Raw genomic sequence first — 25,234 nt, 5'->3', positions numbered from 1 at the left:
GACATTTTTGGGGCATGGTTACAGAGGCAGACTGTGATGGCCTTGAGTAATGTTGTCACAAATTGAAACAAGTGTCAGACCCATAAATGTATCTTTAGATTAATACCTCACATAATCTGTCTCCCTGTTGCTATCCCTGTGTATACACTCGGTAACTGAAGGGGATAAATGAGGCATATACTCACTATTGACTTCCCATGACCCTCGACTGCAGTGTGTTGCTTCAGCGCCTTCAGTTGACTGAAATGAATGTCTTTACTGGTGAGAGCTTGAGATCAGTTATGTACCTTCAGTGCCTTGAGAGGAGGAAAAGCACTATTTGCTTTAAAGGACACTGACAGGAATCACTCATTCACTCTATCCCCTAAACACTCAACGTGCTTTAGCGAGTTGTAAATTGTGATTTTCGACTCATCGTTTTGCATCGACACTGACATGTGTAGTGGTACATTTAGGGTGATTTACACATCAGTCTTGTCACTCTATGGCAGCTGCATAGACATACTGCTGTGCATTTGATTCTTAGGATGCAAACCATTTGAGGGCACTCGGTAATGACTTCCAAATCAGATTATGATTACACACATATATATTGTAAGGTGCTTTGGATAAAGGCATCAGCTAAATGTACTGTAATAAAATCTGCAATTTTGTCATGAATTGCTGTCTCCACTACGCAGTTTTACATTTTCGCAGCTTTAAAATGCCAACTGAGGTAACTGAATGTGACCTTAAGTGCTTAGAAATATTTCAATGTCATTACCTGCAAAAGTGCGAGAGCAATATGTCTCAAAGGATATAACTGTTTTTTTTTCACTGTTATATATGCCAATGATAAGCTAAAACTAGCAATAACTGAACTGCATTTAAAAAGCTAACACTTGAAAAGCTGGAAAGAACAAAAGAACAAAAATATTGCAACATTGCGTTAATATACTGCTCATTTACAAAACGAATTGTTTTGTTTAAAAAATGTTATGCTGCTCAAATTGTTTAATTTTCTTATGTTGGCATATTGGCAGATTTTCCAATTTCATGAATCAGCTAGTAACAAAATATTCATACTAAACATATCTGGAAAAAGTTCACCCTCATTTTGTATTTGTTCTCTTACAGAATCTACCCTTGCAATAAATCAGTTTCCTTTAATATTAAGAAACATTCAGGCAGCATTTTTTCTGAAAAAACATAATTAGCAAAACCGAAAAAAACACACATTTCTATAAGAGGCTTTTGATGTTTCTTTTGATTGCATTATTGATTGTTCAATGACCTCCCCATAACTTTGTATTCCGTTGTGTTTGTTCCAACATTTTAGCGAGCAAAGGTGTGTAAAGCATGTTCAGCCTGATGCTGGACACATAAATGTCCTTTCATTCCAGTTTCAGATAAATGTTGGTCCCAGAAAACGGACAGAGGGAGGTGAAGATGATGGATTACATTCATCAAATGTCCCAGTGTGGTTGTCCGAACTGCAGTTTGTTTGGATTTTTTAGGAAGGGCAGTCAGTAACTTTCAGGGAAGACAGACCTGCAGACAGTTGAAGCAGCTGGACTGTGAAAAATCCCATCAACAAACAAGGCGCATGTTGGCCCAGAAATGAGAGCAGAGTGGTAATGGGGCAAGAAGTAGAAAATGTATTACCTGGTGTTTCTAACGCACCGGGGGAAGCAGACAGAAGCATCATTCTGTGCAGGCAACAAACTGTGATGATGCATTTTTTACCAATCTGAGCAATTTTGAATAAGGCTGAATGTTCTTGTTTTACCTATGTATGAATAACATCTGATCGGTGGTGTCCCAGATATTGTGTTTCAGTGATTGACAGGCAGATGAGTGGCGGTGCAGACCACAGCTCCCACCTCAGCTTATCACAGGAGACAAAGAAAGAGTGTGCTACTGTACTGATGCTGCTGTGTGTCCATTATGGTCAGCACTGAACCAAAAACTAGGGCAACAAACTAGACGTCCCTACTTAGGGGGCTATTTTGACTGGTGCACAATCTCAACCATGCAGCCTGTTGCAGTTTCTCCTGCTAGATTTATAGTATTTACAACTTTTAGCTTTCTTATTTGATCGTACTTGTTATTTTTCTGTTCATACGATATATTAGTAACTTATAAAGCTATGTCCCTCCTAAACTGTCTTGTATAGATAGATTTTGTTTAGTTTTTTTGCCATTGAGTTGCTGCTGTTGTGCATCGACGCCTGCAATGCCACAACCACAAGGCTGCCTTGCTTGGGATGTGTCTGAGGACAGCGTTTTCATCGGTGGCTTTCGGACTGTTTGGGCAACATTTCCACCAACATTTCTTCCAACGTTTCCAACAACTTTTCCAACAAAATTTCTATTTGTGACTTCCGGAATGTATGGGCAACGTTTCCATCCAGGGTTCCACCAACATTTCCACCAACAACTTTCCCTTTGATGGCTTCCGGACAACAATGATGGCGATGAGAGCTTACTCATGTCTTCATCATGAGCCTGAGTCTTCAGAGGGTCCCTGTGCTGTTGAGGATGTCCTGTCTCATTCCTGGGTCTAAGAAGATGTGCATTAGAAGGACTTTTATAACACATTTTTACTTGAATCACGTTTTTATAAATTTTTATTTATTTTTTAACTTCTGATTTCTGATATTTTATTGATTGATTAAACTGATTGATAACAGGTATTTTCTATTGTTTACTGTATGTTGATGAGTTTGTGGAAGCCTTCGGTGTAAAGGCCCGGACACACCAAGCCGATTTTGTCCGTCGATGGGCGTCAGGCCGACGATGAGCGTCGACACGCCCTACTCAGATTGGTGTGTCCCGCACCGTTGTGTCTTTTCCGCCGTGCCGACACCTTTTCGGCCGAAAACCCACCGATTCAACATGTCGAATCGGTGGGCAGTCGGCCAAAGGCTGTCGGCAAAGAAATCACTCTGATTGGCTGTTCATGCTATCAGTGCATGAGAAGCGAAACGGAAGTGAGGGACCCAAACAAACTATTAAGAAGGCAAATCTGAGATTTCATTTAACTCCAGCTCTCGACACAGGTTCGGGAAAGCCCCATGAGCTTCTCGTTGTAGAGTGAAAATGGAACGCACACGCTATTTGTTGTTTGTTTATATCACGCAGTCTGTTCTTCTTCTCTCGGTTATCACGCAGTCTGTCTTCCGGTTGTTGCCTCTTTTGATTGACGAATACACACTACCGCCGCCTGCTGGTAAGGAGAGTTATTGCCACTCACGCATGCGCAGTTCGTACGTGCTTCTTGGCCGTCGGCTGAAGTCTTTGCGGTGTGTTCCAGTGCGACACATGGCCAAGACGCAGAGACGCGAGGCGACACAACAGTCGGGGGTCCGTCTGTGTCAGTTATTTGGTGTCAGCTTGGTGTGTCCGGGCCTTAAGACTTTCTGAAACACTGGAGTGGATATATTATTAGCTTCCTACTGATCTAATTTAAAAAAGTGATTGGTTTTGTGTGATGCCAACACGACATGCTGAGATTCACAGACTGAGGCACACCCGAGAATAACGCTCTCCCTCTTAGACTCATCCTTCTAACCCAAGCCCTCTGGGCACAGCGATCACACAATAACGAGATTGCACATCCATAGGTGTTGCTAAAGAGCGAGTGGAGCTTGATGCTTGACAGCCAGTCAGTCAGTCAGTGCACAGACGCCATGTGGCAAAGTCTGAGATGAAGTAAAGTGTTTTATGGCATAGAGAATGAAGATATAGTGTTTATCGGTCAGTTACACAACTGCTACTGGTAATATTTTTTGGCAAATGTGCAAAATTAACATTAGGAATATTATAATGCCCCTAGCTGTAACCATGCTATTCTGTCCAAGATGATTGATCTTTGTTATCTTATTTTTGGTAGAGTATCAAATATCTGCTTAAAGATTTTTGAAGATATTTTGTTGAAGGGCTGTGGGTAGAGAGCAAGTGATGAGCATCTGGCGAGGTTCTACGATTTTGTTACTGTATTGGACAGCGCATGTTTTGGATTCAGTGTTCAGTTTTGGTTTCACCTGTTGACCCTCACCACAATACTAGATGGATCACATGCCGTTTAAAGCTTTAAATGTAAACATATGCAACTGACTTGACCTGGAGTAACATTAGGGATGGGCTCAGTCTGTGGGGGACTTTGCTGAGGTTTGGACTGGTACTATGAGAGGTGCCTGGGAAATGCCTAGGTGCCCTTGAGCAAAGCATCAACCTCCCAAACTGCTCCCTGAGTGCTGCTCCTTATACTAAGATGGGTCAAATGCAAAGACTACAATTCACTGTGTACAATTGAAATAGGATTTGATTCAAAACATCAATATGATATGTATATTGCAAAATAGCACAAGTGTCTACCCTGGCCTTTTTGTAGGCAGCATATCGAGCCCAGTCGCACAAAAAAACATGAAATAGCGACGTTGGTAGACAGGGCAAAACGTAGTATATTTAAGCAATAGTTCACGACAGGCTTCGCGTCGGGCCGAACCACGCCCCTTAGCTGTGATATACTGAGCATATACCACGGCCTGAAGTGAGCTATTGCTTTTATAAAACGGTTACCAAGTGTGGCAATATGAAAGAAAAATACACACTCTAATTTAAATAGTTTTTATTAGTAAATAATGATGTTCAAAATAAAATAGTCCCTCCATTGCCTTCTGCACAAAACATAGTGTGAGGTGGTTGCTATGCAACAACACTAACAGCTAGCGAACATATTAGACAGAGAGCGTTGATCCATTATTTGGCTATTTATTTACATTCATTTGTATGTTGCCATTTATTGTGCACCCACTGAAAAACTGTCCAGCATCAGTAGAATGGCTTAAGTGGTTACTTGTATAGGTTGAGGTTGTTCTAGGCTGTTGCTTGGCATGGCGAGAATATTGCTCCACTTTCTCCGGTCCCCGAGATTCGGCTTCCAGTAGCTCTGGAGAGAGCTTTCGCACCTGTGGCCACTAACGGTCATCATTTCTCTGCTTTGTTTCAAGACCCGCATCAGAAAGCTTTTGAATGGTGGTACTTTTCCAGTTGGTCTACCTGCTCTTCACGTAGCTCTGCATGTCCTCGTTTAGGTGCTTTTTTTTCTGGAGATAGGCACTCCTCAATCCACTCCTCCATAGTAAGACCACCCCAGAGGTCGAAGTTAACCTTAAATATTTCCATCTTAAGCTTTGTAAGTTTGTTTCGTAACGGACGAAATGTAATAATATTTATAAAACGGACAAGTCAAATCAAGCAATCTGATTGGTCGATAGCGTTTTTGCGGACCTTTTTGATTACAGATTTGAAAACATCGTTGATTGCTTTAAAAGTAGCACAATTCATTATGTCAAACCTTGGAAAGTATCTAGATATCCCTGCCCTAATGCCAAAGGAACTGCACACTGAATATGTTTTGCCGTTTGATGTCTATGTCTGGACCGCTGCGTAAAAAGGAGGGTTTCTGCCCCGTTACTTCTCCGCTGTTTTCTTGTCCCAGTTTGAAAAGCAAACTGCAGGCAGTTTGCTTTTCAGCCTAACTGTATACAGTTTTTCTCAGACGCGGAGGGATACTGACTTGTTGTGAAAAGTAACTACAATTCTACCCGTGGTATACGCCCAGTATATCACGGCTAAGAACCAATCAGATTGCTTGATTTGACTTGTCCGTTTTATAATTAAGCAATAGCTCACGACAGGCCGTGGTATATGCTCAGTATATCACAGCTAAGGGCCGTGGTTCGGCCCGACGCGAAGCGGAGGGTCGACAACCCCCTTAGCGGTCCAGACATAGGATGTGTATGTCGACATAGGATGTGTATGTCGATGTGTATGTCGACATACAGGATGTGCCCTGTCGACCAACGTAGCTATTACACGTTTTTTGTGAGACTGTGTTGGCATATCAGTTAAGTGTTATGATTCTCTGAACTTACTAGACTGTTTTAGTTGTTTTATTATTTGCCTTTACCCACTTTGCCATTAATATATTTGTAATATATACCTGGCTGCTAAATCCTAAGAACTGTTACAGGATGTGTATTTTTTTTTAATTCTGTAACTTTTTATTTTTTATTATATTTTGTATTATATCATAACTTAGTACTTTTTTTAATGCATGTCACATATTTAACATATGTAACATTAAGCTGTCTGTGGCTCTTTTTCCTGCTGTATCTACGCACATTTCCCCTCCATGGCACTAATAAAGGGATTCTGATTCTGATTCTGAAATTCACATTACTGATGATTATTTATCAAAAATATAATTGTAGTGTGCCACTGAAACCCCTCGTACTAGGTATATACTGCATTGGCTCGGGTACAAACTCTGTTGGCCCCATGTTTATTTTTGTCTATATTTTCAAATTCAATTCGCGAATATTGTTGCAAATTGGATATTGAAGTATTTGTTCAGAAATACTGTAATATTAGATGTTCCCTTATCATTCAGTGTGCTGATCCCGCTGACTTCAATGATTGGGTACCATGATGCAATTGCTGCTACCATGCAATCGCTGGGATTCTCTTATTTTCACTGTAGAGGGCACAGGGAGTGATTGTGTGCAGCCAAACGTTTGCAGTGGAAATATCTTTGTTAAATTGATAACTAAAAAAAGAAGAATGAGACGTTTGCTTCATGTTGTCTTCACCCTGACTTCAGAAATATGTAGGCGAAAACAGAAGCAGCACAAGTTTACCAATTACAGTTCTGCTGGTTCCCATGTGGTATCTCAAACCCTCATGCAGTACATACTGTATGGAGACTGCTGAGCTACGAAGTTGGACCGACTTTGATATTCTTGTGTAATGTCACAAGCATCATCATGCACCATGAATATCTTTCCTCATTAATTTACCGGCACACTCCCCATTGTTAGCATAACCACTCTGATATCAATCAAGTCATATCTTATTTCCATTTCCTGATATTAAGATTGCCGCCTCCCGTTAAATGAAAGGAGGGTTTTCAGTTTAATATGATAATGCATAATTCCTGCCCCTTCAGTAAAACAAATTAGATATTTCCATCCGTCACTGTTTCATAAATCCTCTTGACAGAAATGAAAAGACTACATGATGTTCATTTGTATGTTTCATTGTTTCACAGTTAGTTTGTTTATCAGATTGGCTGTTACTCTCAAATCAATTTAGAGAGAGAAAAACGAAGATTTGAAGCAGAGGTAGCACCGCTGCCATGCCATTCACTGCGTATCATTTGAGTGCCAGGGCTTATCTGTGACCTTTGAGATTCTATCTGCTTCATGAAAAGGGGACAAGTGGGAAGTTTAAATTTGAACTTAAATTGCCTTGATATTGTCTTAGCCTGTGGATGGGTTATGCAGTCAGGCAGTGGAGTTGTTTTCTCTTCATATATCCCTTGGGTATTTCTTTCATTTATTTCTTTTCTGTAGGCAATTTCTTATTTTGCTATCTGCAATTCTTGTGTTTAGAGCCCTTGACATTCCCCTTGTAACCAAGTGATTTTCACTGACCAGTTTGTAGCAGATTCACAGTAATCCGTTTCATTTAGACGGGGTATATACTGTACTGTGAATAATCCATGCATCTGCAGAAACAGTATTTATATAAGGTTTTCTCACACTGGTGCAGACATTAGTTTAATGTATTTAATAATAACAGGCATCCTCCGTGCAAAGAGATCTGATTGAGAGCAGGCGAAACAAAGACATGCGGAGGGATGAAGCACTGCGTAGAGTAAACAGGGGAAATAGCAGATGAAAGCAGTAAATATGTTGAGGGATTTTCTGCAAGTGATTGGCTGTCTTTGTGGTCTCAGGTTTTTATAATCCCATCCTGTGATGCTCTAATCTCCCTTTTCTTTAGTACACAGTAAATACCCTCATTACATGGGGCAAAGCTGGAGACTTGTTATAAAAATGGAAATGAAGAGGCAAGAGAAACCTTTTATTAAATACTCGCCTTCCTATACGTACCCTGTCAGGCCACTGGCGCCCACACGATTACCATAAAGATAATCTCGCCAACGTGCGTGGGACCTAAAAGCTCATTGAAGATACTTGAGCACTTGTGAAGCGGCAAAGCAAACAATGGTGGTGTTGGATTTCCTCACCCTGTCTTCCTGTCAAGATGTTTTTTTGTTGTGTGCTATAATTAAATGGGAGAATTAGAAGTGATTGTGCATTTCATCAATTCTGGAATTCAGGTCGGTTGTTGTGTTTTCTTTAAAAAAAACTCTTTATAACAAACCAATTCCTGTTTATAAGATGAAGGGTGCAGGACCTTGCTGACGGGCACATCTGATTTGCATGTTTCATTTCACATCTCTCTGCATATACTGTAACAGGAATTGTGAGTGTTAAAGCTCAGCACCTGCGGCCCCAAATGCATGCAGATGAGAGGTTATATTGTAACATTAGCATGATTATTGATTTCCCTCCTTCTATCCAGATGGTTGAACTGCAGCACATTTGTTCGAGGTTGAAACTGTTCATAGATATAAAGCACTTTCTTTCCATTAATCATTGTTTAGTAGAGCTGTGCAATACACTCATATTATAGTAATCATTCAGTATTATATTTGTTAAGCATAATATCAATAAACACTTTGACTGGAGTCGTTTATTCATACCTTTTGTTTAAATGATAGCGGTGTAATACAGCAGCCCTGCTATTATTTCTTTCTACAAGAAAGCTCTGCTAAATGCTTGATTCATTTTTGCTCTTATGTCGATCTTACAAATATTAGCTTTATATTTATTAGCAGTGGTTCAGTTCAAGGTTCAAGGTTCAAGGTTCTTTATTGTCAATCTGACATAGCTACAGAGTAATTATGCAGTTGAAAATCTTATGTCACAGGCTTCTCCAACAATGCAACATAATAACATAATAACAATAAGAGCATGAGCAATACAAAAATAATAATAGTTATAAAAATGAAATAAAGTTATGATGTGGAATAGTGCAGTACGAGTCTATATACAAGTTATTGGAATGATATATATATATTAGGTATTAGATACATACTACTGAGTAGCAGATGAATGTTTGATGTTGTTTCAACAGTTCAATTTTTTAACAGTCTCACTGCCCGCGGGAAGAAACTGTCTCCGAATCTTCTTGTCCTTGCCAGGATGCTGCGGTACCGCCTGCCAGACGGCAACAGAAAGAACAGTTTGTGGCTGGGGTGATGGGGGTCTTTGATAATCCGTAGTGATTTCTTCCTGAGCCGCTGGGAGTAAAGGTCCTCCATGGATGGCAGCTCCGTCCTGGTGATGTGCTGTGCAGTTTTCACCACCCTCTGTAAAGCCTTACGATCGAGGTCGGTGCAGCTGCCGTACCAGGCCGTCATACTGCCAGTGAGGATACTCTCTATCGTGCACCTGTAGAAGTTGCAGAGTATCCTGGGATCCATTTTGAACCTCCTCAACCTGCGGAGGAAGAAGAGCCGCTGTCGAGCTTTCTTGGTGATGGTGGTGGTGTGAAGAGACCATGTCAGGTCCTCAGTGATGTGGACCCCAAGGAACCTGAAGCTTTTGACTCTCTCCACCGTAGTCCCATTGATGGCGATGGGGGCGTGTCCCTCTCCCTGCTGCTTCCTGTAGTCCACAATCAGCTCCTTTGTTTTGCTGATGTTGAGATGGAGGTTGTTATCCTGGCACCAAGATGTCAGGTTTTTGACCTCCTCTCTGTACGCCGTCTCGTCATCGTCTGTGATCTGGCCGATGACGGTCGTGTCATCAGCAAACTTCACGATGGTGTTGGAGCTGTGTGTGGCCACGCAGTCGTGGGTGAACAGGGAGTAGAGGAGAGGGCTGAGCACGCAGCCTTGAGGGGCACCGGTGTTGAGAATCAGGGTGGAGGATGTGATATTTCCCAACCGCACTGCCTGGGGTCTGCCCGTCAGGAAGTTCAGGATCCAGTCACAGAGGGCGCTGTTGAGCCCGAGGTCTCTGAGCTTGATGGCCAGCTTGGAGGGCACAATGGTATTGAATGCTGAACTGTAGTCAATGAACAGCATTCTCACATATGTGTTCCTGTTCTTCGGGTCCAGGTGTGAGAGGGCAGTGTGGAGGGTGAGGGCTATGGCGTCGTCTGTGGACCTGTTTGCTCTGTAGGCAAACTGCAGGGGGTCCAGAGATTCAGGGAGGGAGGAGGTGATGAATAATTTGACTAACCGCTCAAAGCACTTCATTATGATGGAGGTGAGTGCTACTGGGCGGTAGTCGTTGGGGCAGATGATGATTGTCTTTTTGGGGACAGGAATGATGGTGGAGTGTTTAAAACATGTGGGAGTAGTGTTACCAATCCCGCTTCAATCACATTAGTATGCATAGAAAAGTGACAGGTCACACCTTCTAAGTCCCGCCCCCTTTGATATGCTAATGAACACATTTTAAAAAAAACGTATCTTAGAAGTGGCTATAGCATTTGATGCAATTCTAAAAGATAGTCAGATTCCTAAAAAGTTACAAACGGATGCTGGAAAATAATTATTTGTTTCTTCAGCAAGGCTTCAAAAATCTTGTTAAATAATTATTTTCCAGCATCCGTTTGTAACTTTTTAGGAATCTGACTATCTTTTAGAATTGCATCAAATGCTATAGCCACTTCTAAGATACGTTTTTTTTTAAATGTTTTTCTCTCGTCCTGCTATATTCCTTCCAGGGGAGGATCGCTGGGGATTGATCAGAGCAAAGAAAGGCTGTAAACACTGACACACAAAACATTGAAACACTGAAAACACTGACACACAAAAACACAGAAAACACTGACACACAAAAACACAGAAACACAGAAACACAAAAACACTGAAACACTGAAATACTGAAAAACTGAAAACACTGAAACACTGAAACACTGAAACACTGAAACACTGCGACACTGAAACACTGACACACTGTCTCGCGAAACACTGAAACACTGCAACACTGACACACTGACACACTGACACACAAATCACTGAAACACTGAAATACTGAAACACTGAAAACACTGAAAACACTGAAACACTGAAACACTGAAACATTGAAACACTGACACACTGACACACAAAACACTGAAATACTGAAACACTGAAACACTGAAACACTGCAACACTGACACACAGAACACTGAAACACTGAAACACTGAAACACTGAAAACTATTAAACAGCCCTGCTATATACTATGACCATTCTTTACTTATTTATAGTATGGTTCAAATTGAGTAATTTGAGTTGTCTGATGCACTTGATACAATTGTACTTTTTAAAAATACTGATGTGTTTATTCAAAACCATTTCAACACACAATGTCATGACTTTTTCAAGATCTTTTTGTCAAACTATACTATGACTTTCTCTAATTTTTTTTTTTTTTTCATTTTTTTTTTTTAGAGATCCTATACTGACATTGCAGATAAACTATATAATATAATTCTTAACTACATACTATACTTGGACTTTTTTCACGATACTTTTAACATACTATACTAGTACTTTTAAAAAATAAAATGTTCAGACATTCTACACTGTGACTCTTTTTTTAAATGATCAGAATCCCCCAGATGAAGGGAAATATTATAATGGAGTTTTTGCACTTCGGCCAAAGTATTCGTGTGTATGCTGTTTTTGACACAAAGATGCATTACATCTACTAACAGAGCATACAATGCGAGCACATGATACACTTTTGGTGTTTGTTTCATTTCTTCGGTAATGTTACAGAATGTTTCGGAAAATGAAGATTCCAGTACCGCTTTAAATGTTTAGTTTATAATCGTTTCCCAATGACCCGGAATAGTACTGCCAGAATGAACGATATCCAAAATGTCTTCTAGTTTACAAACTTCAGCCATTCTGTTTACACAAGGATCACTACTCATTCTGTTTTCAATCGTCATCAACAACACACTTATTAAACAGGTATTGACTGCATTCTGATACATATATACAGATTGTTTTCCATAGTAGTTACCCCTTTTTTTAATTTGACTTTAAAGAAAAGTCAAAGTATAGGGAAAAAAACCAACTTCCCTTTTAGAGTCACAGTCTTTAAGAAAATACATTTTGTTACAAAATAATTGACATTCTACCAGTTGCCAAATGTTCCTACATAAAAGTGTATCAACAAAAGTATCTTGGTAGCTGAAAATAACTAAAATATCAGAGAAAACCTACATTATTTAACTGTACAAGTGTTTTTTTTAAATAAAAACGGGGTATTAAAGAAACCCCCATTCCTTACAAAGTACTTCATATTATACCCCCTTTGTTAAGTGTTGCATACATAAAAGTGTATCTAAAAAGTATCTTGGTAACACAAGAAAAGAGAAAAAAAGTCAAAATCTGCCTTGTGTCAGTAAATAAGTGTTAAAAATCACAAACATGCCTTTTAGAGAAACAGTCTTTACGAAAAAATCTAGTCAGACAATGTGCTTCATTTTCTAGTTTTAAGGTTTTGCATACCTCAAAGTGTGTCTAAAAGTATCTTGGCTAGAGAAAAAAAGCCAAAATCTGCCTTGTGTCAGTGAATAACTGTTAAAATCACAAAACGTATAGATAAGCTAGAGGCTATTTTAGATTTGTCAATTAGAGTTAAAGGGTTAAATAACATTTTCAACTGCTGTTCATAGTTACTGGATACATAACGAACCTCATCATTATCTCGATTTTCTACTTCCATTTTATTTAACAGTGAAACGTCTTATTTTAGTACAGTCTAGTCAAAGGAGTTAATACTATTACTATATATGAAAGCAAAAATAAAAACACATTTTCATTTGTTATGGTTGCTTAATTGAAAAACACACCCTTCGCCACATTTCCAGAAAGACATATTACATTTGACCAGGTTAATGTCGTAGTGCATACAAGGTAATAGACTTAACAAATTGCACTGCTGCTTCTCTCCGCGTTTCATTTACAGTGATCGGTTTATCGTTAAATTCACATTGCCCAAGTAGATGTTTAGGGGTCTCTTGGAAGTAAATGAATGCATTTTTTTTTTTTTATATATATCAGATAAGTGCATTAACATCACTTGCAAATTCTCTATCATTTCACCCGCAACGGTTATAATCTGCTTTGCTTCTTCTTCGGTTTCACCAATATTAGCTCTGAATGTAATCCTTTCTGGGGCTTCTTGTGCTTCTTGTGGTCTGTTGAATACCTGGCATAGGATTTGTTTAGCTAGACTTATTGCGTTGGGTGGGGGGAGTCATCTGTAGAAATGAGAGTTTCTTTCACCCGTATAATGTCCCTCGCTGTTTGACTCTTTTTAAAAAGTTATTTTTCATCTATCATTTTCAACCAAGCAGCATGAGGTCAAATTTAATAAGTAATAGTTTGTCACGATTTTACGGGAAAAAGTCAGAGCGCAATGTCACATCTTAAAGACAGCTTGAACTGGATAGATGGTTAGTCTTTTTTCAAACATACCATATGTTCTGCATGTTAGTATATTTGGCCAAATCGGGTTAGGCCCTACTGCCCCACTCCCTCAATAGGGAAGTCACGCTTTGGGAAGAGGTGTTTAATTTCACAGATCTGACTTGATTGCTGTTGTGATGGCTGAAGGAATAGGGACGGGGGAGGAAAATTCAGAGGGTGAAGAAGCAGAAAGATAACTTGTTTGTAAAACGGACAGCACGTCAGTTTCAGGAAAGATGACACCGGTTTTATGCATGACATGCCAAATATCCTGCAGCCCTACAGAAAAAGGTACAAGTATATTGTGTTGAAAATATCGCAAAAAGTCGTAATATTGTATAATGTATTAGTTGCATGTTGTATTTTGATAAAAATCACTGTGTAGTTTTTCAAAAATATAATGGAAAAAGGAGAGAAAAAACAAATATCACAGTATGTTGAAAAATATGAAAAAAGTAATGTTGTGTTAAAATAACATGAAAGAAATCAAAGTAAAGCATCTAAAAACATATATTTAAAAAACAAAGTTATGTTAGTCAAGTCAAGTTATCAAAACCGCATTGTTTCATCGAAACAGTGTAAAAATCACAAACTCTCCATTTAGAGTTTGATTCTTTAAGAAACTAATTTCATTACAAATTAATGAATATTTTACCAAGTTATAAAGTTTTGCATCCATTAAAGTGTAACTATAAGTATCTTTGTAGGAGAAAAAAACAAAAATCATTCAAGTTATTTCCAGAAAACTGGATTGTTTTACTAAAATCCCAAAGTGCCTTTAAGAGTCACAGTCTTAAAGAAAATCTGTTCGTCTTAGTGGGGGTCCTTAGTTTTGGATGATTTGCTAATTGGGGTGGGACTTATTGCGTTGAATGTCTGTATATTCAAAAATATAATGGAAAAAAAGGAGAGAAAAAAAAAATATATATCACAGTATGTTGAAAAATATGAAAAAAGTAATGTGTTAAAATAACATGAAAGAAATCAAAAGTAAAGCATCTAAAAACATATATTTAAAAAAAGTAATGTTAGTCAAGTCAAGTTATCAAAACTGCATTGTTTCATCGAAACAGTGTTAAAATCACAAACTCTCCATTTAGAGTTTGCTTCTTGAAGAAAACTCAATTCATTACAAATGAATGAATATTTTACCAAGTTATAAAGTTTTCCATACATAAACGTGTATCTCACAGTTCCTTTGTGAGAGAATTACGCACAAATCTGTCATATCAAAACATTCTATTGCAGTATTTTATCTGTTTTATGTGCACTGTTGGAGGAGCCTGTGACCTATGTTTTTCATTGACATATCTACACTGTAGCTAATGGGCATATGCCATAAAGCCTTGAAACTTGAAAACTTAAAATGATCAGAAACTGCATTGTCTCACTGAAAACAGCTCTAAAGAAAACCCCATTCCATACAAGGTACTTACTTTCTACCAGTTGTAAAGTGTTGCTCACTTCAAAAGTGTATCTAAAAAGTATCTTAGTAACAAAAACAAAAAGCATTAATGTTAACAACGCCTCAAAGGGCGGACTCCTGAGTTCCGTAATGCCCCCCTACCATGGCACTTGGACTATTTACATCATCCAGGGCTCAACACCAGTAAATACACCTCTCTTTATCCGCTCTCCAAGCCTCCAAGGGCGGACTCCTGAGTTCCGTAATGTTCCCCTAACATGACACTTAGATTATTTTCATCAACCAGGGCTCAACACCAGTAAATGTAGCCTCATGTAACTTCATATAGGGATTCATTAATAGTTGTGTGAAGTACCTGTATGGGTTGATTGCGCGTTGATCTGTTGGTAAATGCCTCGGGGTTCCGGTGGGCATGTAAACAAAATGCATAATGCTGTGCTATACTTTGTGGCCTCACCCCGTTGCATAGTGACGCTTATTGTTTAGGTGTCTTTTAATAAGCAGGTAGTCATATCATTAGCTAGAACTAGCTAGATCTGATCGATATGGACATAAACGCTAGTAAAGTCTAATCTGACGGGAGAGACCCGGTGCTGCGGACTATTCGACATGCATCTCTGCATGCGGTGAGCGGAACAAAACACACACGTAGCTATTTTAATTACCTCTCAAACTACCTAAACTAGTTATAGATATGTTTAGTTTTACTGTCGGGTCACTCATTATTGGATCCGCGAGCTGCATGATACTGGCGTGTTGTCAGGAGAGGGGGAGAGCGCTCCGTTTATTATCCCCGTGTTATTGTAAATTACTGTACACGTTTGAATAGTTAATTAATCTATTATAATTAGTTTGTTTAATATCGAATCATATCAATTTGTTTCAAAAGCTCAATAAATAACATAGAAAACCTTTGACCGGCACTTTTCTAATTTTGTCCGTAAGATTTAAACTGTAACGGACCTGCTGACCGGACAGGAGGGGGGAGGAGGAGGGGGGTGGGTTGAGAGGGGTGGGGGCTCAGAGGGGTGGGGGCTGAGAGGGGTGGGGGCTACGGGGAGGATGTAACACCTGTATGTGAGGGGGGAGGGGGGTGGGCTGAGGGGGGTGGGGGCTACCGGGGAGGATGTAACACCTGTACGTGATAACACCTCGAACAAAGGGGCTCATTAGCATATCAAAGGGGGCTCATTAGCATAATTAGGGGGCGGGACTTAGAAGGTGTGACCTGTCACTTTTGTATGCATACTAATGTGATTGAAGCGGGATTGGTAACACTACTTGTGGGGACTACAGACTGCAGCAGGGACCTGTTGAAGATGTCTGTGAACACCTCTGCCAGCTGAACTGCACACACCCTGAGAACACGGCCAGGGATGCCATCAGGTCCAGGAGCCTTGTGTGGGTTAACCCTTTTAAAGGATTTACACACATCTGCCCTATTTAAAACAAAAGGGCAGTGTAGCTCCTGGTCCCTCTGTACCTCCACAGCCTGGCTGCTCTCAAAGCGTGCAAAAAAACTGTTTAGCTCATCTGGGAGAGATGCGCACGCAGACACTCCCGCAGCACCCCCCGCTGCTCCTTTGTAGTCAGTCATTGTCCTTAGTCCCGCCCACATATTCCTAGTGTTACAGCCTTTGAAGTCAGATTCCACCTTGTCTTTGTACTGTCTCTTTGCATTTTTAATTGCTCTCCGGAGATCATACCTAGACTTCCTGTACTCCTCCAAATCTCCCGCTGTGTGCGCGATAGTGCGCGCTTTCAGTTTGCCGCGCACCTCACCGTTTACCCAGGGCTTTTGATTTGGGAATGTCCGTACAGAAACCTTCGGTACCACGTCATCGATGCATTTCCCAATGTAGCAGATGACAGTGTCCGTGTGTGTGTTGATGTTATTGTCCTCAAACACACTCCAATCCGTGGATGCAAAGCAATCCTGCAGTGCCTCATCTGACTCCACGCTCCATCGTTGTACTGTCCTTGTTACCGGTCTGTCCCTTTTAAGTTTCTGCTTGCACGCAGGCAACAACAGTAGTGAGATATGGTCTGATTTGCCGAAGGGAGGGCGAGGGAGAGCCTTATATCCATTCCGGAAAGGGGAATAAACATGGTCCAGTATGTTTCCCCCGCGCGTCGGGAAGTTGATGTGTTGGTAATATTTTGGCAAAACCTTCTTCATGTTGGCGGTGTTGAAATCTCCGGCCACAACGAACGCCGCATCTGGCCGTGAAGTCTCGGTTTTATCAATAATCCCAAACAGCTGATCGAGTGCCGTGTTGTTGTCGGCGAGTGGCTGCGGCGGGATATACACTGCTGTTATCACAACAGATGTGAATTCCCTCTGCAGATGGAAGGCCCGACATGAGATCATGAGGTGCTCTAGCTGTGCGGAACAGTCCGATGAAATAATCTTCACATCTGAGCACCAGTTGTTGTTAGTCATTACACACACACCGCCTCCCTTACTTTTCCCCGAGTTAGCAGTCCGGTCCTGACGAAAAATAGAGAATCCATCAGGGACAATAGCGGAGTCCGGGATAGCGGGGTTGAGCCAAGTCTCAGTGAGAATTAACACGTTACAGTTCTTAATGTCCCGTTGAAAAGCAATCCGGCTTCTGAGTTCATCTAGCTTATTTTCAATGGATTGAACATTAGCCAGAAGAATACTCGGAAGAGGGGGCCGATTCTCTCGTTTCCCCAGTCTGACCAGCAACCCGGCCCGGCATCCCCGCTTTGTCCTCTTCTTGCGTCTCTCAGGTAGAACAGCAACAGGTAGCCATGGTGAATCTCCATTGTTTGTCGGAGGGTTATTATTGTCCACGAAGTTTCGCAATTGGAGAAGTTCCTCTCTGCTATATTGTATGGCAGAGTAGGTGCGGTCGGCTAGCATGTTGCGAACCATGTTAAAAGTAAAACGGCAAAAGTAAAAGAAATATGTACAAAATACGAAAATGGGCAAAGTTGGAGAGGAGCACGTAGACGATGCGGCCATCTTCACCGGCGCATCAGTCTGTAGGAGATTGGACTTTGGACCGAAGGGTCGCCGGTTCACGTCCCGATCACACCAAAAAAAAATACGGAGTGTGGACTGGTACTGGAGAGGAGCCAGTTCACCTCCTGGGCCACTGCCGAAGTGCCCTTGAGCAAGGCACCTAACCCCCAACTGCTCACTGGCGCCGGCTAGACTGGCTACCTCTCAACTGCATGTGCATGTGTGCATATAACTGTGTGTGTATTTGTATATGTATGTGCATGTTGTAAAAAGTGTGTATGTGTGTACTGTATGACCTGTATAAAAACGCATGTGTGTGTACGACAGAGTGGAAACTGAATTTCCCCCTCTGGGATTAATAAAGGTCCATCTTATTCTTCTTCTTTACTTTTTATGATTGACATTGAACAATGATGTCATATCTCTACCAGAAAAAAGTGGAGAAGATGGCCCCTAAATCCTGACTGTATTGACACCCAAGACTTGCTCTTTTCTCCCAATGTTTGCCGTTAAATGATGGGCTGGATGGACTTAGTGACTGTATTGTTTTCCAACATGATGTCATGACTTGTGATGTCCTTTGTTCAACAAGTCCTCCAACTCATACGACCAAATGGAGGACAGGCTGCCTTTGTTATATTAAAACTTGGCTGGAACCTGAAGTGGCCGACAATACCACTTGGCCTTCTGCTGTTTGCTTATCTGAAAGAGGCGGAGGCGTGTGATTTATGGTAAATAATGCAAACATTCAAGAAGCTGACAGCATTGCATTTCCCTTGAATAGAACCTTGTATTATTTCATGTGACACATTGATTGGTTTTTGAAGATTTTGATAGAGAATTCAATTTGTTAATGTATTTCTTCTTTTATTTTGAAATATGTTTAACCTTTCGGGGCCACAACATTACTGTTTTTTTTCACTCTCACTGCTCTCATATTGTTTTCATTACCTGCTCATTAAACAGCAGACAGACTTAGTTAACTACTAGCTTCCTTATAGTTAGGTCTTTATCTGCTAAAGAACCAGATACGAGACCTACTGTAGAACAGAGCATAAACCGAGTAAATATATGGACTTTGTCATATCAACTTAAACGGTTTGTGCAGTGTTTTCTGCTGCCCTCAAGGTATCAAGAGCTTGGTCTCCTAAACATACCCACAACAATATTAGACATGTGTTTGAAGCAAGCAAATATTGCCGTATATCCCGAATAATTGTGAGATATGTTTATGTGAAACATGAAATAGTGTTGAGAAAGAACATGGCAAGTCTTAAATGTTCTGTAACAATTGGTTAATACAGCCCAAATAATGTATTGCATTGGAAATGTGCAGAGTTATTGGACCATGATCACTCCATTAGATGATGGCAATAAAGAAAGCCTCCTTGCTGAGTTATATAATGAGGAGCATTGTGAGCGGGCCAAGGTTGAACTGATCAAGAAAATTCCACACTTTCTCAGACTGGACTCCAATGAACTGTTAGTTCACTTGTCTTAACGTGTGACCCTGCATCACAACTCTGTGACACCCTGTAATAATTGCTTCATTTTATCATTTGTTTATTCCTCTGCAGTTTAAAAGCTTTACTTCATTATTGTTACAGGTATTGTATCGTATTATCTTTGATACATTTAGCTAGTTGCATGTGCTGTGTTATTTAAGAGAGAAATGAAAGAAAAAAAGTCCATTTGAATCCCTCTAAAAAAGGAAAACAACATATGAAACTTCATAATCTTGCTATCATGTTATATAATCAAATACATTTTAAACAGATTACATCATTTTATCATGAATATCCTTTTTTTCTAACATATCCATGTAATATACAGTACTGCACATTTCTCACAATGTGTCTGGGTTTGCAGTTTCTAAAACCTCTCCAGCCACAGTACTCTGTCTGGAGTTTTTGGTATAAAGCTAGCTGTTCCATATTAGCCCTCTATATTCCCTTTATATTCATGATCTGAGTGGCCAAATGTATTCATGATGAAACTGCTTCCCTAGAGGAAAACGGTTTAAAAGGCTGCGATAGCTCCTCTAGTCCATTACTGCGGTAGAAATGGCAAAGAGGCACTGAGGTGTTTCCATTTTATGTGCAGGGTTTTAGTGATATACACACTCATCAGGTGGGTTTTGTCTTGCACTGTTTATTTGGACACAAGCATTGATTATGAGAGGATTTTCAGTGAGCTATTTAAATGCATTGGAGAAGTTTTACTCAATCATTCACACTGCAGTTTTTAATTCAATAGATGTGTCATTAAATTGCTGCCCCATAGCACACAAGCCATGTCAATCATATCCCATTCGCAATATCGTTATTTCATGTCAATGAACGTTTTTAGAAATGATTCAGTGTCGAGGCTCGAGGCAAGGAGGATGGATGTAAATACAGATAGGAGCTGTAAAAGTTAACTGCCCGTTGGATGTTGGGCTAGTGTCACAACTTGTGGAGAAGGACCAGATGGATGTGACTCAGAATAAAGCATCAACATCTGCACACGCTGTTCAAACATCTCAGCTCTCGATGTCTTAATGCTGTCGTTAATACTCTGAATATGGGCCTAATTGAAGCGACATAATTAGATTAACATGTTCACGCGACGAACAGCGAGTCTACTTTAACATTCTGATAATCACATTAACATCAAAGTGTGAGTGTAGAAATGTACCGGTTTCTTTAAAGAGCGCCTGCTTCTGTTGGATTGGATGTCTTAAAATGCAAAGCTTTACCTCCCACAGCCAGGTTTTCCCTCAGGCGAGTTATTATGCAACCGAAAGTGGATCGGCTCTGTCAAACAGAGTGTGCTTCTTTCTCTTCCCTTCTCTTTTTTTTAAGGAGGGGGAAGAGTAATCTTGCACTCTAATTTGAGGCTTTTGGAGACTCGAGAAAGACAAGGCCACTTTAAGACCCTTTCACCCTCCTCTGACAGTGTTTTACTTTCTGCCATTACTCTGGACTGTGCTGACCCTCACTCTGCAAAGTGTTGTTGGTTACACAGAAAAAACTGTTGGAGACAAATAATAACATTCGAAAAGTGTTGTCCTGCGGCTGAAACACAGCCACCCATTATTGATGAATGGGTAGTAATAATATGGTAAATAATATATAGTATGGGATGGTTTTATTTTCCCTCAAAGTCCAAAAATATCTTAATTTTCAGATTATGACTAATTACAATAAACATATAAGGCAAGGCAAGTTTATTTATATAGCACCTTTCAACACAAGGCAATTCAAGGTGCTTTACAAAAATGAAAGACATTCAGACAAAGGCATTTAAAAACAGTCATTAAAAAGAAAAGATAATAAAAGAAACATTAAAAGAAAAAATACATTAATAAAATGTACATGAATAAAAAGTTACAGTGCAGTTTAAGATATGAATAGTTCACACGGAAGTTCCATATATAAGAGACTCAATATTATATTGTAAATAACATTGCACAGCTTGCTCCTAATTCTTTTGTTTTATGCTTTCCTGCTTCCTGGTTGTGATATTTAGATGAAAGCTTTTTATTTTTAATTGTAGATTTTTAGAGCTTATGGTATATAAGGAAACCACTGGAAGGTCCAGGTTTTAAAAGGATTATCAAAACCAGCATGTGTGCACAATTCTACGTAAATATAATCAAAGTAATACTATGTAAAATGAGGATTGTGAAATAACCGCTTTTCAAAAAAGAAAAACGGTCAAAAGGTTTCTGCCTTTGTTACATCTACAAAAAATGAATTGGAAACTGTTTTGATAATGGACTGATCTTTAAGTCATCTTTATTACAAAAATGTCAGACAATGATGTGTACAGCCTTACAGCTATGGATCATTTCTGCTTGTCTATGTTTTGTATTAAATTAAACAGAATATATTTGTGTTTTTTTTACTTAGTTAGAACTTAGACTTGGATAGATTTGTAACTATCATCTTAGTAGTAATGTGTTTGTATTACATGTACAGCACTTTGGCTCGACCAAAAATCGCTTTTAAATGTGCTTTATAAATAAAACTTGATTTTATTTGATTTGATCTTATTTTATATTGATTGTGAGTGATTGTGTTCTGAATTTATAGCCCAAACACAATTTAACTGATTAATCGAGAAAATAATCTGCAATTTAATCGAGAAAATTTAGGAGTTGTAGCCTTATACTTTCCACTAAGAAACAAACAATATTCAGTCACGTGACACCTTTCATGACAATTGTGCAGACATTCCCAAAGTCTCAATTTACCGATCAATAAGTGAATTTTCTGTAATATTGGTAGCAGTGAATGACTCAATCAGGGAGTGTCTTTTGGCTCTGATTTCTATTCTGTTATATTTTCATCTTGTCCAGTCTAGTCTGTTCTTTGGTCAGGCGTTTTACTATCCAATTTAAATATATGTCTCCATTCCAGACAGCTCTTGTAAAGTCGTGTCAGTTCTCTTCTGCTCTCTCTGCGGTCAGGTCTGAATCAGGCTCTTATATTGGCAGCTGCAGCTCATTTGCCTTTGTGTGAGAGTGTGTGGGCGTTAGTTAGTGGCACGGGAAGAGGAAACGCGAGAGGTTGACGTTGCGCACTTGGCTGTTGTTTCCACCAGATAAGTTGTTAATCACGCATGTTTTGCCAACAAACGCTGTGATGCTTCATATATAAATGTCTGCTGTGTGAAGCTGGTCCTGGCCTTTACTGTAAGTGCACCCCTTGCCTGGAGACTCTTGTACGGCCTGTTTAAGATAAGATAAGATAAGATGGTACTTTATTGATCCCAATTTGGGAAATGTTTGTGTTGCAGCAGCATAAAAAGACAAGGCATTTTACAATAAAACAATACAAATTCAAAACTAGAAATAAACAAGAAAGTAGAAAATATACATGTTGAATTTAACAAGGTATTATATATACAAATATATATATACATAAATATATGACAAATGCAATATTAATATTAAATATTGAACAGATAATATAAATGTACAATGGTTTTATTCCAAGAGAAACTATGGAGCAGAGAGTTCTCTTCCAGCCAGAGGTGATTTATTGTACAGAGTTATTGCAGTGGGCAGGAATGTTTTCCTGTACAAGAGTTTCTTCATCAAAGGCTGTTTGGTGGGGCACCAACTCCTACTGTTAGTATATGGTCATGACATGTTCCCTGGTATCTTTGATCTGAAACTTTTTTTTGGTGGGATTCAACTTTGTATCTACTGGGAGCCACTTAAAGCAGTCATAGCTATTTAATTAGATCCACACTTTGATCTGCCAAACACATTCTGTTTGTTCATTTTTCAGATCTTGAGCCTGTAGGCACCGCCCAACTTCAAATCCACTGAAAACTCTTTGACAATACTTTTATTCTAAAATATATTTAACTTGATAGCGCAGTGTTGAACACAACTCGGTAAAGTCCACAAAATCCTTGTCCTTTTTTTTTTTTGTAATGGAAAAGAGAACTGGACAATTATGGTGGAAATCGACAATTTAAAAATAAATAATACCTTGGCCCATGCTTCACCCTTCCACGAAATTTCATAAAAATAGACCCCGTAGTTTTTCCGTAATACTGCTGACAATCAAACTGAAAGTAACATTCAAGTTGATGTGCATTGCCTCGGGCTGTCGTACACTCATTCATTATTATTTATAAAAAACCTTATATTTATATATAGAAAAATGCCCAACTCAAAGAGCTTTTAACTGCTTCTCACAGACTTCAACAGTGATGGAACTCAGACATCATCACATGACCTACTGGAGGCGATGATCAGTTGGGATCTAATTTGAGTTGGGATGTCACTTTCATTTTTATTTAAGATTTGAGAGTGAAGGAATCAGCATTTGTGACAAAGAGAACTACAGTATGGCAAAGGTCCCCCCCCTTTTTCTGAGCTTATATATACACATCGTATAGTTGTATCATGTGTTTGAAAAGGTCAAGAATGAACGTCCATGCTTTAAAATACTTTCATATCGTCTCATACAGTAGTGATGTGATTCTTACTGAAAACAGATCATTGTTAGTTAATAGAACAGATGAATTCTGGCCGGTCTCAGTGGCCGATCTAAAGCAATGTTACTGGGGAGTCAGTTATTTAATGGGAGGGGCTCATTCAATGTGGAACAATAGAGACAAAGGCAGTGCTCAAGATTTCAACATTTTCAGTTTAGTATACTGTAAATCATAGCGGACATAAAAACAACATGATTGGTGTTTTAGTACATCATTTGTGTTCATGATTTTTATCAAACAAATCATATTCCTGTTTACTTCAGCCCAAATGACAGCACAGTCTCTGCTGCAACACTATCATCGTACACTCTTCTTTTGGAGTAGGGCCACAGGGGGGTCCAAGCTCAGTCCCCACTCCCCCCCAACCTTGAACCACCGATGGCCTGACTGTACAGAACATGTTTTAATGTTTAGCAACAGACACAACAAGGACACTCTTGTATCCAGATCTGCAACAAACAATTGCCAGTTTTGAAACATTTCTATTTGACATCAGTGAAGAAGCCGTGGCTGCTGGCAGTAATCGATGAAATGAAGGAGCGATAGAGGGATGGATGGATTTGGGGGTCAATCATGACAAAAGAATTGCGGGTCCAGATCTCATCCCCAGCCCGGTGTTAGTGGTAGCAGCAGAGTGTTACAAGGCTTTTTCTTAACGCCACACACTCTGCTTTCTCTGTCTGGTTCCCCTCCAGTTCACTCTGTGTGTGGGGGGCGCTTGCTCCCCATTTGGCAGTGCTGTAAATTGTTTCTGTCAGCTTAGATAAACAGACCCCTGGGTTTGTCCATCTCCCCCTCCCCTCCACACAAACACGGGCACCTTTACACACACAAATGCAAGCCCACACAGCCACACACACACATAGATTATGCTGTAATCAACCAGTTAGGCGGTACTATATCCTCCCTTGTTTTGGAGGCTTGTTTACCCGTTTCCCACACTATTAATATTCCTCCCTTCTGCGAAGTATCAAAAGGGTTATCCTTCCTCAAGTAGATGAAGATGGATTTTATTTGTGTATGCTTGCCAGCGACTGAATGCCTGGAAAATGATTGTAAAGTCACCTCCAAAAATATGTAAAAGAGGGTGAAGAGGATTTAACACGGTTAAATAGTGTTGATAATTGTCTAAAATTCGACCCTATGCGTAATAGGAAATGATTTCACTGCAAATTGGGGGAGATCAGGAAGGACAAAAAGGCATTATCTCATGGCAACTGACAGAGGGAGGGATGGAACATTTCCAACCTGAAAGTATTCCTTAGTTCCATCATTTTCTGCTGAAATTGATTTTCTTGGAGCAAGGACGTCATCTCGCTTCATGGTTATTTTTTGTTGCCATGAACCATTGTGCGAACTGATTCTCTTCTATGATACAGTGTGATGGCAGCTTTCCCTTCTTCTTCGCCTTCTTGTATTTGTTTAGGGACTTTTTTATGT

This window comes from Trematomus bernacchii, unplaced genomic scaffold (genome assembly GCF_902827165.1).
Source record: "Trematomus bernacchii unplaced genomic scaffold, fTreBer1.1, whole genome shotgun sequence".
Classification (NCBI taxonomy): domain Eukaryota; kingdom Metazoa; phylum Chordata; class Actinopteri; order Perciformes; family Nototheniidae; genus Trematomus; species Trematomus bernacchii.
Note: the sequence above shows the minus strand (reverse complement) of the source record.